This window comes from Anser cygnoides, chromosome 8 (genome assembly GCF_040182565.1).
Source record: "Anser cygnoides isolate HZ-2024a breed goose chromosome 8, Taihu_goose_T2T_genome, whole genome shotgun sequence".
Lineage (NCBI taxonomy): Eukaryota > Metazoa > Chordata > Aves > Anseriformes > Anatidae > Anser > Anser cygnoides.
Window position 1 is genome coordinate 9,780,761 of NC_089880.1, and position 12,407 is coordinate 9,793,167.

The 12,407-nt window shown below is 54.9% G+C and overlaps 1 protein-coding gene across 3 annotated transcripts in view; it reads right to left on the reverse strand.

The window, feature by feature from the left end:
• Positions 1 to 12,407, reverse strand: part of LOC106041627 (transmembrane protein 121) — a 51,690-nt gene that overhangs the window by 8,927 nt on the left and 30,356 nt on the right. The window contains exon 1 of one of the 3 annotated variants that reach the window (XM_013190196.3): positions 7,324 to 7,720. The exons of the other annotated variants lie outside the window; for them this stretch is intronic. The gene's annotated coding sequence lies outside the window, so the exon portion shown is untranslated. Of the gene's footprint in view, positions 1 to 7,323; positions 7,721 to 12,407 lie in introns of those variants that run through there. 3 annotated transcript variants of the gene reach the window in all.

A 12,407-nucleotide genomic window follows, 5' to 3' on the forward strand; every position in this document is an offset into this window, starting at 1 on the left:
CCCGAGGGCTTTAATGGGGAGTGTGCCATCTCCCCCATGCTGAAGCTGGGGCATCGATATTTTCGGCAGGAATCACCAGGGAAAGTCTCCGTTTTGGGGTACAAATGCAATGCATCAGGAAAGGTCCTGCCAATAAATGCTGGCCGGGCACAGAACCTGCAGAGGTTTTGGCACACGCAGTCCCCATGGAGAGCACCCGACTGTCACCCTCGCCCTCCTTTTCCACATCACCCATCCCAGCAGAGGAGGGGAAGCAGCCACAAGGCCTCCGTCCTCCTCTCTTTGCCTGCATTTTTCACATCACCACATGATTTTGTTTTTATTTTTGGGAACGTGGAAAAGATTTATGAAGGCAAAACCGAGCACGGCCTCTCCACCATCCCTCACCTCCCGCACTGGAAGCGGCAGAAGACAGAAAATGCTCGGGCCGTGCTGGGATGCCAGCCCTGAACCTGAGCCTCACACTCCACCCCCAGTTTCACCAGGAATCGGAGCGCTGCCTGAGAGCATCCAGCAGCCAACTGCCTCTTGCTGGCAGCTGTTACCTTTGGCTCTGCATCCTCCTGCATACTCACGGAAGGAAAATGGGATGGGTAATTTAATCTTAGCCTGCTAGAAGCAAAGCAACATGCAAGCCTGCTCATCCTCTTCTCTAAGTTTAGCCCGATAGTATATTAAAAACCTGCTGCTGGGCGCTTGCCAGCCCCTACTTAGCTAACCCAGCAGACTGCAAAACATCAGAAAATTCTCCGCCACCAGCCAGGACAACTCCGGCCCTTTATTCCCCTCCTCCCCTACACTGTAAGGCCCTGAACGGTGATGGATAAACCAGTCCTATTTCACTGATAAATAGTTTATAAAAGGTTCATAAGCGGTTTCTAGATGTTCTAATGAATAGTTAATCAATTCTCGTGGGGCCCACCGGGTCAGCAGATGGCTTATCAATGGCCATCAATTACGGCGCCTGCTGATGAGCTTATAAGCATCACTAGGAGTCCATCGATGCCAGCAGTGGGCTTACAGCATCTCCAAAGAATTACTAAATAATGCATGAACGACACAAGTTCCCTTGCTTAAGATCTGCAGAAGGCCACCCGAAATGGCATTCTTGGAGAGCCGAGGGAAGCACAACAAGGGAACAGCTGCTGCTGGGTCTGAAGCCAGGCTGCCAGCAGCAGAGGTGCTAGCCCAGCGTGGCAGGAAGCAGGCTGCTGGAGGAAGAGGATTTCCTACATCCCAGGCAATCCAGCTGACTCCAGAAAAATTGGAACGAGTGTCCAACCATGGGCTGCAGCGAGGCAGGCTGCCCCAAAAACCCAGCTGAGCCCAGCTCTGCGGGCACAAGCCGCTGCCAAACGTGGCCGGTTCCTCCCCAGCACCCTCGGCCGTGGGCTGTGCTGGGTGAGCTGCTGCTCCCCGAGGCTCTGCCATCCCCACGGGACCACAGAACATACCCAGGAGTTGTGCTGCAGCAGCCTGAGGCAGACCATATGTGGCGCCTGGCCTCCCCAACAGAAGTGCTTTATTATCATTAAACGCAGAATAATTCGGGATGATAAAAGCAATTAAGTGTAAAAAAAGGTAATGATCCGTTGCCTATTGCATCCAAAAGGTATGAAAATCCCTCGTAAAATTACCACCCCAGCACAGAATCGGACCTAAATATCTTTATAATGTAAGGCGGCGATCTTTGCTTACAGGCAGAACACTTACAAGGCGCTCAATGAGCCACCGGGGGCTTTCTTACCATTCCCAGATCTCCGCAAGCGCAGAGGCAATTACAGGAGATCCTAACTTTTTAAATTGAAGACAAAAGACGAGGGAACTCGGATAAAACATGCTCCCAGGTCCATCGCAGAACGTACATGCCGAGGAAACTTCATGCAGACGGGGTCTGATTTGGGGGCTCTGCAGGAGCCAACCTTTCCTGCGCCCTCACAGGCGGTGCCAACCCCTGCAGCCATGGGGCTGGCTGAGGCTGGAAGTAGGAGGGTGTTTGTCTGTGGCAGGCAGCTGATTTATAATTCGAGAACGTCTCAGTGGGTCGAGGTGTGCGGCCCGCAGTGCTGCCAGGAAGCACCATCCCCTGACCAAGCAGCAGTCGTGCGATCTCCGCGCCGTGCCACCTGGCCAGGGCAGACCTCACCCAGACGCATCCCTCATTCCGGGATCTGCACGTGGAAACGTGCTTCTTCAAGGCATTTCGCAGCACGTTACCACCTCACACACACCGCTGGAGCCAGCCCCAAGCGTTTGGGTCTCCCGAGATGGATTATTCACGTGTGGCTTCATGATCACAGCAGTATTTTAAGAAGCGATCCAAGCCCGTGCCTTTTGCTTCGCTTGCTGGCTCCAGAACCTGTAAGATTTGCTTGGCTCTCGTTTAGAGCCTTGTTCTGCAGCCACGAGCGCCAGACGCTTCCCGCTGGCTTCCAGCACAAGCCAGAGCCGCGCCGCAGCCAGCCGGGAGCCTGCTGCCCTTCGGCTGCGAACACAACCGGGGGCACCAGCTCTGTACCCGGCCCCTGCAAAATGCATCTGCAAAGCACGGCAGAGACAAGGCTCGGGTTCCAAGCTAAACCAGGACTAAATAAGCCTGCCACCGCTGCAAGCCTCATCCAGGACTGCGTGGCCACAAGCAGCGCCTCCATCGCATGCAGCTGGAAGTCCTGCCCCGGTGGCACCTGGAGCTGTGCAGAGCAGGGAGGCTCTGCAGGTTTCACTGACATGAGGCAAGGAATAGGGAAAAAAAGCATGCAGGGGAAGGAAACCCCGCTTAAAGGTGAACTGAAAGTTAATATAGCTGCATAAATTGGCTCAGACACTCAGCAACAGGGAAGAGGCAGCAAAGCAAAATGCTGAAAAGCAATTTATTTCTTTTTTCTGAAAAGCAAGGCGCTCTGCTACTTTTCCCAGAGCACTTTAAAACCTGAGCACAACCTAAATCCCTCAGAGCATTCCCTAGAAATCTCTGGCCTTCCCCGAACTCTGCCGGTGGGCATCAGAGGGCGTGCAAGCAGTTTAATCCCCTGTCACAGCGCGTTTGGAGGCTGCGGGTCTGCCGGAGCAGCTCAGCACCGCTGTGCTCGCTCCCCCCAGCACCCCTGGGGCATGCTGCCCTGTGTCCCATCACAGCCCCCAGCTCGTGCTGGCCCCAGCTCTGCTGGAAACCAGCATTAAAGCCACGCTTCGGCGCCTCTTGACTGCTGCCCAAAGAAACAGCCTCAATTATAATGGCGTTATTAATATTAATATGTTAATATCGCAGGGCTGGGAGCCCGCGCTGGCACGACTGTACCTATGCAGGGGAGAAAAGGATCGCTGGGGAGCAGAGTGACTGCTGACTGAGAGGGTAACTGGGACGCTTACGTTCAAAAAAAATCATAAAAAGAGCTTGTATACAAACACATTTATATCTATATGCAAAGCTATACGTCGTTATGCTAAGTACGGGGAGATAAAGTGGATCGGCTACAGTCCCGACGTCCTAAAATTAGTTTTTATGTAAAATAAGCACTTGCTTCACATAGGGCAGTTGGTACTAAGATTTATTTTCATCCCGATGTGTATTACTGCCTGGTATGATTGGCTAAAGCCTAGGGCACATGCACGCGGCTGCCATTCATAACATATACATGGATTCATGACCCAGCCAGCAGGCTGAATCGCCAGGCAATCTTTTTTCTGCAGCAGAAAGCTTAATAAGCATATAAGTCTCGGAGCAAAAAGGGAGCCTACGTATTTGCTGCGCAAGAAGAGCTCTTGAATGGAGTTGTAGGAGCCAGAAGCAGCCCTGCACCAGCTGCTAGCGCTCCTCAGCCACGTGGGCTAAGTGCTGAGAGCAGGACCCACCGAGTCTGGGGGACCAGCAGCAGGCAGTAAATGTTAGTGGAGCAGTTGTGTAAGCTCCGGCACAGCCTGTGACTTCCCTTTTACTCCAAAAAAAATAAATAAAATTCCCAGTGTGTATTTATTGCAAGTCTTTAACCGGATGCCTTTGGCATAGGCACTTTGCTTTTATTAAGAAAGCACAGCCTTGCAAACGTCGTGGGGATACGGTGCTTGTATCGTGAAAAGGAGAGGTCCATCACCAAGGGGAGCCAGGGAGCAAAGGGGTGCAGCTCCCCATGGGAGATGGAAGAGCCGGGTGGTAGAAAGCTGTTCTCACAGGAAAAGGGACCCTTAAAGGACTGGCCTGAAAGTACCGGGTCTTCAGGCTGGGATGGGGCACCCTGAGGGGAAAAAACACCTGACACAAGCAAGGAGATGGAGACCGAAGAGAAAGGGCTGGGTACGTGGAGGAATAGGGATCCAGCTGGGAAATCGGGTAGTTTTAGTTGAAAAGACAGGGGCTGGGGGCAGCGCTGCACAGCGCAGCCGGGCGTTAACGTGGGCGAGGGAGCGGAGCTGCGTGAGGCGAAGGGCAGCGCTGTCACGAGAACAAACGAGGAGGAGCTGGAAGAGATTCAGGCTGGAAACCAGAAGGACGAGGCTTCGGGCCAGCCCCGAGCAGAGAGGGCACTGGTGTCACCCGCAGCGTCCCCACCAGCTGGCATCACCCAGGCACAGGGCTCCCTAAATCCCACTGCCCCATCCCCATGCGCATCCCGCCAGCCCCACGTCCCCCCTCACACGTGCTTCCTTAAAAACATCCGTGGCATTTCTCCACAGCCGCCAGCACCGACCTTCGTAGCTGCCATGGTGATGAGCGCCACGGAGAAGCCTATAAATAACACCCTGTGCCACACGCTGGCCCCTTACGGGCCCCCCTCTTTTTGATTTACCTATACGTTTCCCAGGACAAGCCCACGAAGCCCGACAGCTGGCAGGCACCTTGCATTAAACACGACAGAACGATGCAAAAAGACCACCAGAAGGCACCAGGGGGATTTAGCACGGGTACACGCCGTTACAAAAGCACAGGTGAAATATTACACAAAAGCATCAGCCTAACCCCACGTAACAGCCAACTGGGCAGCTTTCACCCGGCCCCTCCGGTATTTCAGCAGTAATTCCTCACCTCAGCCACCCAGCAACCTGCCCCAGGTCGGGGGGCACTGGGAAGAAGCCCCCTTGGAGCACGGGGACGACGCAGCCTCCCTCCTCCCTCACAGACAAATGCAGCCCCCTTCTTACAGCTCTTTCTGGCCAAAACCCGGATTTCAGGCCCAAATACCCCTGTTCTGATTTTTGATCTCGAACGATCTAACGGTACCGAGGAAGGCAGGTGCCTCGTAAAGTCACATCCACTCACTTGCAAACCCAATTTTCCAGCAGCTTTTCGAACTGAGGAGGTTTGGTCAGCTCCGGTTTGGTGCTGAGCTGACACGGGGCAGCTGGAAGGCTGATGTGGAGCAACGAGTCCCCAAAACAGGGCCCGTGCTACCTGAGCTCAGTGACCTCAGGTTTGTAAAACCAGAATCCAGATGAAGGGTGCCACTTCTCCCCTTTCTTTCAACATCTCCTCGTTTGATGGATGGAGGCTGCTGCATTTTCCTCCGCTATTTTTTCCCCGTATTGTTTTATTTCGCCTTTGCCAAAGAAATCAACTGCCGCACAGTTTTCAAACTACAAACTTACTTGCGTGTGAGGACGAGCTCAAAGCAACACTCCTCTCCCCCCGTGCATCCGAGGCACGGTCTGCACAGGGCAGCAAGGCTTTCTGCCCGGCCTGCTCACACGGGGCATTCACTCACATCACCACCTCGCACAGCACGTCCACGGGGACGGGACCACCAGGGCCTCGGCCACAAGGCAGGATGGGTGCCAGAAACCAGCACGCTCAGCACCAGGGCAGGCGAAAACCTTGCTGGTGATTACATGCCATGACTTATGTGGCAAAGTTGAGAACAGCTAAGAAACCAAAGGAGAACCCAAAGAAAACACAAGATTGATTTCTCATTAATGAACAAGGGCTTCATCGCCTTCCCTCTGGGATTGAACAAGGCAGCGATTGTATCGCTGTGACGGCAAAGCGGGGCCGGGGAGGAAGGGGCTCCTTGCTGGGGAGCTCAAAATCTTTAATAACGAAGTTCCTATCAGTCTCCATTTAAGCTCATGATGCAAATAAAGGGCAACGACAGGAGGGGGGTTCGGAAAAGCTCACCTAAATCACCTGCCGCTGCTGCTGCTGCTGCAGAAACCAGCCCGCAGGGAGGCAAAAAGCCGTCCCAGGGCAGGGCAGGGCAGGCTGAGGGTCTGTAACTGGTACAGACGCCAGGAGCCGGCGGTTTGCTCGCTGCCTTGCTCTGCCTGCTGCGCGGCGAGGGAGAGGGGATGCTTGCCCACTGCATGGCTCACAAATAGAGTTGGGGGAAAGGTTCAGGGGAAGCAGCCACGTATAAATGAAAAATTAAAAAAAAAAAAAAAAGGCTATATAAAGCCATATTAAGGATAGTCAGCTTCTGAACTGGAGGGACTAACAGGACCCCAGAGCTGCGCCTGTCTAAGCACGTAATGTTACAAACAGTTTAATAGGGCTGGCCTGAAGAAGAACCAGGGGAACTGAGAGCTTCTCCCCTCCATAGGTACAGGATCTGGATCTGCTTCCAGATGCTTTGGCTGTGGGGAGGGAAAGGTGAGATGGGCTCATGGAGATGTCCATGTGCATCCCCAGCAGCAGCGCTGAGCCCAGAGGTGGCTCTCTGCGGACGGCCCGCAGAGCTGGGCTCTCACGCAGGTTTATATCTGCAGAGCCGTCACAGTCCGGGCCTCTGCCTTGCAGCCAGATTTTTATGTTCCGTGCTGATTTCCCAAGGGGCTTCATTTGGGCTCATCATCCCCATGGGGATCAATAGGACTGCAGCTGCCATCCCAGCATCTGCAGCCAGCTTTGCCGAGCAGCAATGTGGTCTGCTGGATAAAGCAGGGGCTAGCAGCCAGGAGCACGGAAAAGCCAACCCAGCTCCTGCCAGGAGCCTCCACCAAGGACTTGGTGGATTGTCCACCATACCCCGGCACAGGGGACAAGCCTCATTAGGAGCAAGGAGAGCCCTGCAGACGACGATGCCGTGCTGGCCCCTCTGCTCTGGGGCAACTAAAACCACAGGGGAACGCGCTCACACCCCACAGCATCACCCTCAGCCTGACCCATGAGCACATTTCCTCGTTACGTGCTGCTTCAGCTCCAGTAAAGCTCCAGGGGAAGAATTAAGGCCGCGTTTTGTCAGGTGGCTTTGTACGTGGTGATGGATTCCCCATCCAGTTATTAACCTCTTGCAAAAGCTCCGCGTTATCTTGTACGGCAGTAATATTAGGTTAAGCAGCTGTTGATAACTTATCTCCCATTATCAGCGAGTTCCTTCAAGGCCAATATTTACTCACATCCAAGAGGCGTCGCTGTATTCCCAACGGCGTTCTTCGTGGAGGCAGACGAGAGCAGCTTTTAATAGATCCTGGGTACTTACGAGGCCCATTTCTCCTCCATGTGGGGAGAAGCCCTGCCAGCACAGAGGAGCGGGGGAAGCTCCAGCACAGACAGCCTCAGGGATCTGGGGTTTGGCCCTGCCGGCCCCAAAACACACAGAGGGAAGGCAAGCGGGTGAGGGCGTGCTTCCTTCGATAGGTGCTGCACCACAGAGGCAGGCGAGCTCTTGCCTGGCCCCAACCAGCCGATAGCAATCAGGTCATTATCCCTTAAAAGAGCCAGGAATAATTTATTAGTGCATTTTGGGGAATTAGTGCATTTTGAGGAAAAACAGACATGCCCTTAAAATCAAGTAGGGGCAGTTAGCCGCCTTCAGATGCTCCTTTGCTCCTTTTATTTCCCCCGTTTGTCTCTCAATCACCAGCTGCACACCTTGTAATTTTTCTGCAGCGTGTACCTGAGTGGACGAGCACTGGTTTTATCTCACCAGGCAGTTATCCTCCTGGATTTCAGTAACAAACCGATCACAGGGTCACCGGGGCACTAGCCGTGTGCCATCGAACCACTTAAGCCGCGCCGTGCTCACTTCACCACGGAGGCTGGCGGTTTGCACGCAGGTTTTTGACACTCCTTTCCTTGTTCCTTTGTGCTTCCATGCCTGGTCTGCTTGGTTTTTATGACGAGAGGCAAACTGAGATGTTTGCAGCTCCAGGAAGGGATGTCTGGGAGCCCTCCGTCCCAGCCCCAGCTGGTCCCATGCTGATGGAGGCAGAATTTTGGAAGGGTAATTCACACATCCCAAGGGGCGTCCACGGCACGATGAAAGCCCTGCTTCAAGGTCCAGAGGTCTGCGGTCCTGCCTGAGGGGCCTCAAACCCTGGTGTTGTCTCTATGCAGGAGCTACGCACAGGGAGGAGAGGATGAACCCCAAATCCCTGGGATTTGAGAGGTCGGTGCTCAGAAAAACAGCTTCTGGTTTGGAAGTGGCTCCGAGGACTGCAGGAAGAGAGACACTGAGCAGTGCAATGGAGCCGGGGAAGGCAGCCAGCAGCTAACGTGGGGTGTTGAGAGCAGGGGGCACTACCCGGCCACAGCTCCAGCTCCCAGCTCTGAGCCTTTCCCTCCCTTGCTCACCCCGCAGCACAGCCCAGGGCTCAGGGACGGCCCCTGCCACACCGCTCAGATCCCACGGGACAGGCGCCTGAGCTGAGAGAGGACGAGCTGCCTTCGTGCTCCCGCTGGGGCCGCTGGCAGGAGCACATCAGCAGGTTGCTTCATGGCATCTCACCAGGGAGTCCGTCCTCTCCTTTATTACCTGCGCTGGTGTTCTGAGAGCGCCGCAAAGCCTTAGGCACAGACCAGGACCTCACCGTGCTGGATGTGGTGGGAGCAGGGATCAGAGAGGGGAATTTGCAACCAGAAAAGTCTCCCAGCCTCTCCCCCACTATTCATTGAGCATGAAATCTCTCAGCTCAGGTGTGGGATGGGGACTGGGGGTGCTGCGTTTGGCTCCAGGTGTTCCCCCAGCACAGAGGGCAGGGACGGCGTGGGAGTGCAGGCACGGGTTCCCAGCCAGCTGCACGGTCAGGGCTCTGCTCGCTGCCTCTCCTCTCCTCCACCCCACGATGACAAACGACACGTCGGCAATCGCTGGGCTGTTTTATTGTGCCGCTGCAGCTGATGGAGCCAGCCGGATCGGGCCCGAGAGCAGTGAGCGAGCAGCGGCCCCAGGAGTAGCCAAGGGCTGGGGAGAGACCGTGGTTAATGCTCGGTCCGTGCTGCGAGCGGCAGGGACATTGTAAGTGCGTCCCCTGACACAGTACCCGGCTGCGGCGAGTTTACAGCCCTCGGTATGGTTACATTCATCATAAGGAATCTCCCAGCTCCTTAGAAATACAGCAACAAGCTCTCCGGGGCTGGTTTCAGCAGTTTTATTCCTAGGTAATAGCCCTCTCCCTCATTTATAGCTATGTCTAGACACAAAGAGAGGAAGGTGCTATAAATACTTGATGTAAAATCCCTGCCTACTCCTAATTCCTGCATTCCACATCCCGAGCGTGCTCTGAGCACAAGGGCACCAGGCACTGCCCCTCGCTAGCAGAGAGCAGCGAAGCCAGCCCCGCACGGCCGCAGCTTTCCGTGGCCCCAGGGACAGCTCAGGGGGTCCCCAGGGGCAGGACGTTTTCTGCTCGAGACCTGCTGTCTGCCACAAAAAAAGAAATGCCCAGGTGGGAAGGACAGAGGTGAAGCGTGCTGCAGGCATTCTCAGCGAGACGCAGCCCAAGCGGCTCTGCTCCCGGTGGCATTTGTCAGCGCTGCCCTTCCAGGCACCCTCTGGCTACACGGGACGCTGAAGAGGAAGAAATCAAACTGACCCACAAACAAGAGGAAGGAGAAGAGCTATCTAATCCTCTCAATCCTTTTTTTTTTTTTTTTTGGATGCTAATTCATTATTGATCAAACCCATCAAAAATTAACATCATGGGATAAAATGCTAAAACATCCGAGGCCCCCGCAGCTATCACAACAGCATTTACTGAGGCTTGCACGTTGTGTTGGACGTGCCCATAGCCCCAGTATCACCAGCCAGCTCCTGGAAACCTCTCGGTGTGCTTTAAGGCTCCCCAGGGCACCTGAAAAAAAGACCCAGGGCGGGGAGAGGAGGGCGAGCGCCAAGGAGGACGCGTGCCGGAGCGTGGGCAGACCCAACATCAGCGAGACTGGGCACAGCAGGAGCAGTGAGTGGTGGCCCAGGGGACGCGGTGGGGATGATGCCAGGCTGCCCAGGTGCCAAAAGAAGCATCCAGGAGGGTCGGATGCTCCACCGCGCTCACTTGGGAAGGGGTCTGCATGTACGTGGCACGCTGCGTGAAAGGTACTTCCCCCAGCACTTCAGTGGCTTGTTTCCTATTATAGGTCTGCTTTTGACACTCCCCCACCCTCTTATCTAACTTTCTCTACAAAGCTCTTCTCACTTTTTCATCTTTCTTCTGTGGTCCCTAGCCAGGAAAAAAAAAAGAAAAAAAAACATATTTATTTCCTTTTTGGAAAGCCTGAGATTAATCAGACACAGCAGTCTGGGGATAGGAGGCTTTAACAAAGGTGGTTCTTTTACAAAGAAGCCTGCATACTTTTCTGTAAACTCCTCAATTAAAAAATAGCTTTGTGCTTAAGGAAAGCAAAAAAAAAGCCTTTGTTTTTCTGCTTTTAACGAGCCTAGAGGATGTTTTAATTAAGTTGGATAGGAATTTTCGGAGTTACTTGATGTGAAAATGTGAGCCCGTAAGAGCCGCCTTTGATGCTCGAGTTGTGTTTTAAACACTTGATGAGTCCTGCAGAGCTGGTAATCCTTTTAGCATAGCTAATAGCTGCTGCTGGAGTGCTCACGAAATCCTGCTTCGCTCCTGGCTCTGCCGAGCCGGATGGAGGCTTCCCTGCAAATCTGGATGTGCAAAGCGCTCCCGGCCCCAGGGGTGTCAGGGGGGGCCAGAGGGGTTCCAGCACGTCAGACTGGGGAGATGCCAGGCCATCCTGCACCCGACGGCACCCCAAACGTGTGCTGGGGTGGGCACAGAGCCCCTGCTGCCCCCACCCATGCCCCCAGTACCATCCCCTGCCTGCCCAGCCTTGCTGCCCTGGGCTAAGGGCTCCCCTTCCCCGGGGATTTGGGTTCACCTCTCTCCAGGTCCGGGGAGATGCCCCAGATCTTGCGAGGCATTCCCCTGCTCCATGGCTCCGGGTTTGCTGGAGGGACAGGTAGGGAAGAACTGACTTTGGGGAAATGCAAATGTCTTCCATAGAGGATGCTGCAGGGAGAGATGAAAGCCAACTCGATTTGCATTAGTTCCGTAACTCTGGATGTTTTCCCTTTCCCGTTTAGACTGGAACACACACACACACACGCACACATTTTTGCCACATAGCTCCTCGGTTGCCAGCTGCTCCTCCCAGAAGTTTTGAAGAAATCCCCGTTTACACACCAAGCTACTTGTCAAAGCAACCTCGGGAAGGCAGAGCGAGCGCCCCAGCCAGCTCCAATTCGGCACGGCCGCGCTGCTGCTCAGCCCCGTGCCCCTACAGACCCGGCACAGGACCTGCCCCGTCCAGCCACCCTCAGGGGGTTAGCAGCGAGCAGGGGATGCTGAGCTCCACCGCAGTGGCTCTGCTCTCAGGCGGCACGTAGCAAGGCAGCGGCAGCAATCTGTCACTTCGTTAAAGCAGAACGGGGACAGGAAAGCCTTGTCTCCCGAGGTCTGCGCGCTGAGTAACTCAGCAAGCCGTGCTGCCCCCCAGGTGGGCGTGAGGTTGTCCCCAGCACTCCTGGGGACACCCCACCGCCTGCTCCAGCTGCAGGGAGCCGGGGCCAGGCTCCCCTGGGTTCCCTTTGCAGAGCTCCTCGGGCGCCTCTCGGGCGAACCCCAGCTGTGCCACACGCAGGGCAGGTTAAGGACGGTTGTGCTCTGAAGGCACAGAGGTAAACAGGATGGTGCTTGAAATCTTAGTACTGCCAGTGTCTTAACCAGAGGCGATTTTCTGCAAAACTGGCTGAAACAGGCAGCCCAACATCTGTTTTCATTCTGACGGCAAAAGCTTTGCACTGGGAAGGAGAGAAAAACCCGTTTTATATTCAGCCTGGTCTACCGTTAGTTGCTGCAAAACCTGTAGAGAGCCCTAAAACTGCAGGATCCGAGCTTGTTTCATCCGACATCACGGATACTTGGGAGAAGGGGATTTCTGGGGGGGAGGATTTTGTATGCAGAGATGAGACCCCTGCATCCACCTCCGTTCCTGCAGACGAGCACAGGCACCCTCTGCACCTGCCTCCCGTGCAGGGTGGCTGCGGGGTAGAGGGATGGATGAGCATCCCTCCCCTCGCCGCCCGGCACAGCGTCAGTGCTGGGAGACCGAGGAGCTGTGCAGGACCCTGGGACCAAGAGCCTTGGGCAGACAGGGTGGGTCTGGGCACTACGGTGGGCTCAGGACCACCTGACGGTTCCCAGGATCATCTGGGGGTCCACCCTTAGCCAGATACAACACTGAA